Below are 9,679 nucleotides of genomic sequence, written 5' to 3'. Positions count from 1 at the left end.
TACTAGATTAAAAAAGCACATTATAGTAGCACTATGTAACACAAATTAGTTAATAAATAACTAAGAAACTTTCTCTATATTTGTACCGAGAGGGGGAATTGTGAGAGACATTCTCACAATTAAAGGTGAGAAGACTTTCAGAAAGCTATGAAAGCAGGCCTCAGAAACAGAAAAAGCAAAGAACTTAGAGCTGCAAATTCTGAGCTGAAAGTAGAAAAGCTACAATAGTACAGCAAACAAGGACACGGAACAATAATTTGAGTTTTAGGCTTGGTCAAGACAGACCTCAAGACTGCAGAAAAATATACCTATTTTTCTGTAGAATGTAAAGATAGTAGAATGTTTTAAGCTTAATAATAGAATATTGCATATTGTTAATAGAAAACATACAAGCAAGCATTGTTTGAAGCAGGTGTATGTATGCTTTTAGTGATTGGCTAGAACAATTATCTGTAAGCTTTAGCAATATATTATTAGCTAGAAAGTTCTTTAAATGCTCTGTAACAAAGAAATCTTTGGCTGCCACTGGCAAGACATGAGCTGTTTCCATCTTTCCATTGTCTCAACCATGTAATGAGACTGATGCCACAATAAAGCTCAAAGAACTTATCCCAACAGTCCTGTCCTGTTTGTACAAACCTCCAACACAAACCAAGGGATAACATGCAAAAACAAAAGCATTTTTCATTTTCTCATAACTGTGGATCAAAGTTTGCCCCAAGGACTACACTAATTTTTTTCATTCACTTTTTAAGTCTGCTTTGCAATATTTTCTATTAGTGAAAGACTGAATCTATCCATGCTGTTTTCATTTCTATCTGACTAGGAAACTCATGTTGTCTTCATTAGAAATCCCAGACTCCTAAAAAAGGCTGAATTTTCATCAAAGTACAGCAAAATATTGAAGATCTGTTTTCTTCTCTCTTTTGTGGACAAATTTCTCTTAAATTACTGCTGATGCTAAAGCTCATGCTCTAAAGCCTTTGCAGATGTGCTGTTACCTGGTACAGTGTATACAGACTCCGTGTCTTTACCCCTGCTCCTGTACAGGCTGTGAGCTTGGGGTTGGAATGTCAGCCACCACTTCCAAGCAGTTATTTTAATGGATAAAATGATCACAGAACTTTTCTTACATCTCTGACATGGCTCCATTACTTTTACAATTTAAACAAGGGTAAAAAACCCAGCCCAAATCCTTCAAGCTTTTTTTTGATAAATGTCAGACTGGAAACTACGCTTTGAGAATGTTGTATTCACTTCATAAATTGTAAATAGATTTCATTATAAATTGATTAGAAGGGCAAAAATTAGAGTATCATTTAAATTGCATTTTCACAAGTATTCATTAAGAAATACATGTGGTCTTGCATACTTCATAAAAAATAATGATCTGACTTTTTTTCTTTTTTTTCATTGGTTGAGGGTTCTCTGACAAACAGAACTATCTCCTGGAAAAGGGGAGCACCATTCCTCATGATTTGCATTATTTTTTAAAAAGAATAAATATATTTAGAAGTGAAAAGAATAAAATTTAATTCCATGGAATATGAAGAGATGGTATGACCAAGAGCACACTTCAGATATCTACCTTCTCTTAATGGTGAAACTCCTGAAGGAGTGATGATAGTTTCTTCAGGTGTGTTCATGAATATTTACCCAGAATGACACTTTTGAAGAATTTGATGCAAATTTCACAGGTCTCTGACTCAGAAAATAAATTTCATGTCTTGATTGAATGCTGGCATCTGAAACAGAACAGCAAGGCAGAAAGGTAATCTTCACTCATTTGAATCTGCCATTTATATGAGAAAAATAGTATAGAAAAATCAAAAAGAAAAATTACAGAGACAACTTTCTTATATTTTACAGATTTTTTTCAAAATTGTTTTTCTTTATAGCTCAATAAAAGAACAAATATTTACCAGTCTAGACTTCTAGAGCAAATTCTTTACACTCAAAAGAAATATGTTTCTTTTTGCTGTTAAAATCTAAGAAGCAAAACAATGCTGTACTCATAAACAACTATTTGATAGTCACATTTCACGAGAATCCATATCTATCCCTGCTTCAAACTTAAATCTTATAAGACATCTCCATTTCAACCTCCAGCTTCCTTAGTTTATCTCTGGTCCAGCTGCAATACATAGACCATTTGCCTCATTTTACACTGAAAATTATTTTGGAAATATAGTATTTTCTGCCAACTTAAAACCTTTTTAAAAAATTTACAGAACCTTAAGAATTGTGGTAAACGTCCTGAATGCCAAAACTTCAAATAATAAAACAAGACAGATAAATAAGCTTTAATTACTGGAACAAGAGAGCTTTATGCTATGCATAGAGTGCATAAAATTCTTACTGAAACTAGCAGAATTTTTCACAATCACATCACAAATCCTTCACGTAAGATGAAAATATATACACTAATAGTTAGTCCTATGCCAAGGAAATATTCATGAATCCACATGAAGTACTAGCTGTTTCACTAACTGCTTCTATATGGTAACAATCATAAATACTGATAATTATGTCAAAATAACATGAAAACAGAAAGAAATTGAAAGACGTCAACTTCCAAAATGAAGATTCAGTGCTACTTTTCTTTTACATCTTTAGTTAGGCATCACTATCAAGTATCTGTGATACTGCTAAGTTTCATTGAATGCCAGGTTATTAAATTTCAAATGAAAAAGCCAACAAGTATTTTACAGTGGCATTAATTCAAGAGTTTTAAAAAATGGTTAAGTTTTGATGTGTATTAATGTTGGATCAATATTAGAATTTAAATACAGGCTAGATACAGGGTCCAATTCAATTAAATCACAGACATCTCTATCTTATTCATCAAAGTTCAGGGTTTCTTCACAGCTGTTTCACTTCAGTTTATGAGGGAAAGAAGGGCCTATTCCTAACTATGCAGTAGTTCTGAATCCAAAATTTCCACATGTTTGGATCCAACATTTGGGTCCTGGCCCACTTTTGCAACATGTCAGAGCAAAGCCTTAAGACATCAAGTAAAAGGGGATTTTGGGATTAAAGGCAAAAAAGGCATTTAAAAATCTAATTAGCAATATTATGAATTATCCTCTCTGCACTATATATATTATTGCAGCATGTGTCCCAGGCATGACCCACTTCCAGATAAAAACATTTTTAAAAAAGGACTGGGCTACTGAAGTATCTGTGGGCATTTTGGTGATTCTGTTCTCTGTAACAGCAATATTGAGCAAATGCTTTACTTATAAAATGTTTCTAATATCTCATCTAGCTCAAAAATAATGTTTTGGGGAAACTGCCAGGAACATATATCTTGGTTTTTAAATTACAGTGGTTTCAGTAATGAATCTGCTTCCTTCACACCTGGAAGTGTTCAAGGTCAGGCTGGATGGGGTGCTGAGCAACATGATCTAGCGAGTGATGTCCCTGCCCAGGACAGGAGGGTTGGAACTCAAGGATCTTTAAGGTCCCTTCCAGCCCAAACCACTCTATGATTCTGTGACTCAAATCTCAGTAAGTGCTTTTGACTAACTTATAAGAAAGACAAGTTGACAAAATGTAGAAAAATTACTTATTCATGATTTATAACATGAAACTTCCCTGCTGGTATTTACTAATGGCTTTATTTAGTTTAAATACAATTTTATGATTAAAGTATGACCTCATACTACTGAAGTGAACATGAGAATATATAGCTGCAATATGACATAGCACTGTGACTCACTCCAAGCCCAGCCTGTAGGACGATGCAACGGCATTGTGACAGCAGAACAGCTCTGGTGAAAGTTTATTAAGACCTTCATTATGAAATTTTTTTAAAAGACATTTTATGTTGGTCTGTTTTGAAAGTCATGTAACTTTAAGCATTTATCATTAATGTTTGAGCTAGCAGTACTAACTACTGACATTCCATGTTCTAAATCTTCTCTTTCTCACTGTCAAATGTAAATGGTCTGCCAGTGTGACTGTAAAGCTGTGATCAAAAGCATAGTAAAGAGTTGTCCTTGGGCCTAAGGAGCACTGCAATCCTGCCTTCTGGAATCTAAGTGCCATTGCATTTCACTATCTGTATGGCACCTTTTCAGATCTAGTGTCTTGAGATACGCTGGATGATGAATGTTCTTTACTGAATATTTCAGTATTTTCCAACTTTTCAAACAAATATGCAAGCTTTTTCAGAAGAATGTATTACCTACTTCCTTACTCTTTCCAAAATAATGACCTCATGCTTTTGTGCACCCATAAAATGAAGCCTTCTTGCTAAACATTTTATTCCATGTAAAATACACAGTTATCTCCCAGACAGTCTTTGAAATTTTGTAAACTCAGTATAGTTTAACCAGTGATTCAGATTTCCTAAATTTTGCATATTTTACTGCAAATACAAAGATATTAAATGTAACTGCACTCTGGAGTATAGTTTTTTTTATATTTTTTTGTCTACATCCATACAGAGGAGCTAATATAAAAATTGGAAATGTGACATAATGGAATTAAAGTGTAGTCAAACTAAGTGATATTTGATGTTTCCGTAAAGTGAAAAGCAAATTTAATTGAAATTAGCTCTTAACTGAAAATTACAGCTCCAAATAGTGACTAAAAATGAAAGTGAATTATGGCACCTCAGTGTCTGCTAGTAAATGCAACATGTTATAGTTAAGGTCATAGACTCCAGGCCTGGCAAAGGAAACAAAAATCCTGGAAGTTCCTCAGTGCATCCCAAGGGTATGCATGAGTATTTTTAAGGAAAAATTAATATCCATTCCAATGGGTGCATGTAAGTGTAAGAGATCATGTCAGCATTTACAGAGTATCATAAACAACTATGTCATCAAATAGAAAACGTCTTTATGCAAGTCCCTGCTCCATATTGGTTTGTCTCTACATAAATAACAATAAACTAAAAGGAACCCAGACATATTTTGATTACTAAAACTTCTTTTGAAATTTTGAAGCACTCCAAAACAAGTTTTAGTAAAACCATAACAAAATTCTCTAGGTTAAGTGATGTCATCCTGATGTTTTCTGACTTTCTCAAACACCAGAATGTTCTTTGAACTGTACTGCAAGAGCTTGGAATACTTTTCAGACAGAAGTACCACCAAAGAATTCACATGGAAAGCAGTTTATGTTTTACTTCACTGTTCTCTGCATGATTATTAGCTGCAAATAAATTTTAAAATATTTCTAATTTGTCTCAAAGGAAATGATGGAGTTTTAGGAGTACTGCTAATTTCTTTAATCATTGCCCAAGGCTAACACTAATTTAAAAGTTAACTTCTTCCAAAAAGCTTATTCTTTCTCCAAAAACTATTCTTCATCAGGAAAGCTTCCAAGTATCAATGAAAAAAATATGTGTTTATTTCCAATGATCAAAACCTAGCATCATTTATGTTGGAGTAATTTTAGCAGAAACAGCAAAAATCTTTTCCAGTCTTTTGTTTTCTTTTTTTCCATGTTAAGGAAAATATATCCTCTGTTTCATTTTACCATCTCAAAGGCCATGGTAATATAAATGCACATCCTAGAGTGAAAATGAATGGGTGGGAAAAGGAAGTCATTCACTCTCTGAGTAATTAATTTAAATCAGGAAGAAGAGGGCTTGTTTCCTCCTACTAGTTAGGAAATAAAGCTCATGTCGTGGCAAACAACTAATATGCCACAGGAGCTGCAGATTTTTCAAGTGTGCAAATAAATTTTGTCTAGATGAAGGTTTTTTGCAGAAAATGTTTGCCTCTGTTGTGGTTGATTGAGTCATGTGTCTTAATCATACCCAAATACATTTAGGTGATCCAATGAAGGTGACATCATTTTATTGCTTCAAAAGTATAAGCACAACTGCACAAAACTTTGTGTATCTCACTTAGTTGTAGTGTTGTATTCATTAATATCAACCCACCTTGGTAACAAGATGTAGCAATGGCTGACTGAAAGAAACAATGAACATGTTATTCATAATTTTATAACATTGAGTGTGCTATACTAAAGATATTTATTTGCATAAAACTGGGGCAAAAAAGAAAAAGCTGATGAGCATACAAAAAAAGCAGACTTGTTTTAACATTATTTGATTTTCAGAATGTGGTTTATCTATTTACATTTTTAATAAATTCACATATGTGTATTAGAATTCAGCTTATTCACTTTTTATTGTCTAGTAGATCTAAAGGACCAATTCTGTAGGGAAAAAAAGAGGCTTTCATGCAACTTTCTGCCAGTACAATATCATTCTTAGAAAATAGCATTTCCTGCATCAAACTGTACAGTAATTTCTAATTTAATATAAGACTCTCTTGTAGTAGAACAATCACATCTCTGATGCTATTACACTTTCAGAACAATCATGCTAAATAAATCACTGTAATTTTGTATTGTACTGATCTTCTCTGTAGGGACGGATTACAGATGCTGTTAATATCTGAGGAGCTTAATAGAGGAAGGCTACAAGTTAGAAACAGTGAACTTCATAAGGGTGAAATTTAAAATTCCCTGGGCTCAAGGGTGACTGTCTCAGCCAGCCACCAGGTGTAGGACATCTCTGTTTCCAGGCTTCCAGACCCTAAGACTACACCTTCCTTTAGTTAGGGCAGGCTAGACACCAAAGACCACACACAGGTACATTCAGGAGGGCATTTAAAACTGAAGGCCTCAATCACAATCTGAATCCTATCCTGCAGAGCTTTTTGTAGCTTCTGATTTTGCAAGAAACATAGCAGACACCAACTAGACTTACTAAAGACAATAAATAAATAAAAACCCACTGTTGACTTCATAGCAGTGGTGATAGATTTATCTCAGGATTTTAATCAGACCTCAGGAAGGCAATTTTTAGCTGTGGCTTTGAGTGCTGACTATCTGAAGAGAGTAGCTGAATTCCTCCGTCAAGAGGCCTCTTTGCAAGAAGTTGCCACAGCTCTTCAGGGTTTGGCATCCCAAGGAAGTGGCAGTAGCTAATGAGCAGCCCTGAGTCTGATGTCTGACCTCCAGGGAGACACTTAAGTGACCAGCAGCCCCTGTGCTCAGCACAAGTCTGCTCTGCATCACCTTTAAGAGGCACATAAAACCCTCTCTTTACTTATTATGCCTGAAGGTCAAGGGAACTAATTGTGCCCCTCCACTCTGGTGAGACCCCACTTGGAGTGCTGTGTCCTGCTCTGGGACCCCAGAACAGGAAAGACTTGGATCTGTTGTAATGACTCCAAAGGAGGGCCACAGAAGCAATCAGAGGGAGGGAGCATCTCCTCTGTGAAGAGGGTTGAAAGTTTCAGGATTATTCAGCCCAGAGAAGAAAAAGGTCCAGGGAGAATTTAATTGCAGCCTTCCAGTATTTGAAAGGGGTTTATAAGAAAGATGAGGACAAATTTTGAACTGGATCTGTTGCAACAGGACGGGGGGCAATGGCTGTTTAAAACCATTAAGGAAGGTCAGTTCTGAGGAGATATAAGGAACAATGTTTTTATGATTATGGTAGTGAAGCACTGGAACAGAGAAGCTGTGGGTGCCCTATCCCTGGAAGTGTTCAAGGTCAGGTTGGATGGGGCTCCGAGAAACCTGGTCTAGTAGGAGGTGTCCTTGGCCACGGCAGAGGGGCTGGACTAGATGACCTTTGAAGGTCCCTTCCACCTGAAAACATTCTATGATTTTATGATTCCCTGCCTACCACTGGCAGCCTGTGTTCCATTCTCTAAGCCAGATACTCACCCATACTTAGTCTGAAACCTACTGAGCAAGGGCCACATTTGCTTCATGTTGTTTATTTCTCCCCTTAAAGAAACTGTCTTCATGCAATGCATTTTCTTTTACATTAATTTCTATGAGTTTGTGACAGAGAAAATGAGACTGCAAAAGCTTGCCTGGAATTCAGCTTGGAAGATGATGAAAGAAAGGGAAAATTCCCTCTGCTTCAGTACCAAGATTACAGGCAATTTTTCCAAGATATTTTTATTTTGTTTTGTCTCTGGATAGATGATATTGAAATACTTCAAAACAAAAATTTAGTCATATCAAAGAACTAAAATGTTTCAGCTTAGGCCAGTTCCATTTAAAATTACACTGATGAGAGGAAACATCCAAATTATCATACTAAACCTTTATAGCTTGTGAAAATTGAATTTTTCAGTGAAATGTTTACTAGTCATGTATTTCATGAGACCATTTACATCAAGACATATTTTACAGGATCCTAGGAGAATGCATCTGGAAAAAACTCCTCAAGAAAACATCTTGTGTTGGGAAAGGATAAACAATTGACAGAATCACAATAAAAACTCTTTGTAATAAAAATTAAACAGTCTTTCCATCAACTTGTCATAATCAATTTTTTGTCAGCTCCCACTAAGACAGGTTGTACCTTATGCAAGGTATCTATTCTAGGGGTGGGAAAGGGAATCAGGTGGGAAGAAGGAGGGGAAAGGGATGAGTTCAACTGCTCCCTGTTTAGAAAGGATTAAGGCAATGTTTTGACAGACATTCAGATCAATTAGCTATCAAAAAATGTAATTATAAATATCTTCACCCTCCTCTAGATTGTAGTGAATATATTTTCACAAAAGATAGGACAAACTCCCTTTCCTACTACATATTTGGAAAACAAACGAACAAAACCAACACCAAAAAAAGGGGGCAAAGAAATATATTGTCATAAAGTGGAACTTTATATTTGTTAAAGCTTTTTTTCTCCATATGCTACTTTCATATAGTCTTCCCCAGAGAGGTGAATTTTTTTTTCTGTAAAATAGATTGTCTTGACTTTTCATTCTCACTAGTTTTCTGTAATACAGGAAAAGAAAAGAAAACATGTTCTTACTGCAGTATTGTTAGTTTTATCCATCTGGAAAGCATAGGTTTTCCTCTGTGGCATCCCAATGACCATAAGAACGGAAACAAAATGACAAAGTTAGGTGTTTTAATAAGCTCCTAAAGTCATTTAATTAAGGAAAACCTACTGAGCTTTTAAACATGTGTTAGCACATGAGATAACATACAATGAAAAGATCCCCGTGCTTGCATCCTGATTTAAGACCTTGAGAACTTGGCACTATGTTCAGTGGACACAGGTTCCATGACCAGAGGAAAAGCATTCTCTGCCCTTTATAATACGAAACATGCAAGGTTGTATCTCATAGTTTAGTTCACTACTGAGTAAGTGAACTAGCTAAAAGCACTGAATGCTTTTAGAGTTTGACCATGGAGACTAAAAATCCATACCATGTTGGGTAAACATGAGTAACCTAGGCCATTGAAAACAAAAATGTTTATAAACAAAAGATTTCAAAATACAGAAGCATTAAGAGTTCATAGAGGGCTGGAAAAATAGATCATAACAATTGAAAAATAAGAAAACAAAATTTCCCTGATAAAAAGAACACAAAATCTACAGAGTAGCCCAAGATCCCTTAGCCATTCATTTATATCAGAATTGCTGGAACAGGTAGAGCAATGTGAAATTGATTTTTTAAATCAGCCATCAATGGATATTGCATACCTACACACTAACTACATATGCAACCTGTGAAATCAATCTGTGTGCACTATTAAGATAAAGTTACTAATTTGAAGGGCAAATCTAATACTAGGTGTACAGTATTTTGATATTCCATTAATTCTGAGTGTACATTATGTTTCTAAAATTAATATCTGCCTCCCAGTAATCAATGAAGAGTGTGAAAAACATTTTTAAGAA

The sequence above is a fragment of the Agelaius phoeniceus genome, chromosome 1 (assembly GCF_051311805.1).
Source record: "Agelaius phoeniceus isolate bAgePho1 chromosome 1, bAgePho1.hap1, whole genome shotgun sequence".
NCBI lineage: Eukaryota > Metazoa > Chordata > Aves > Passeriformes > Icteridae > Agelaius > Agelaius phoeniceus.
Note: the sequence above shows the minus strand (reverse complement) of the source record.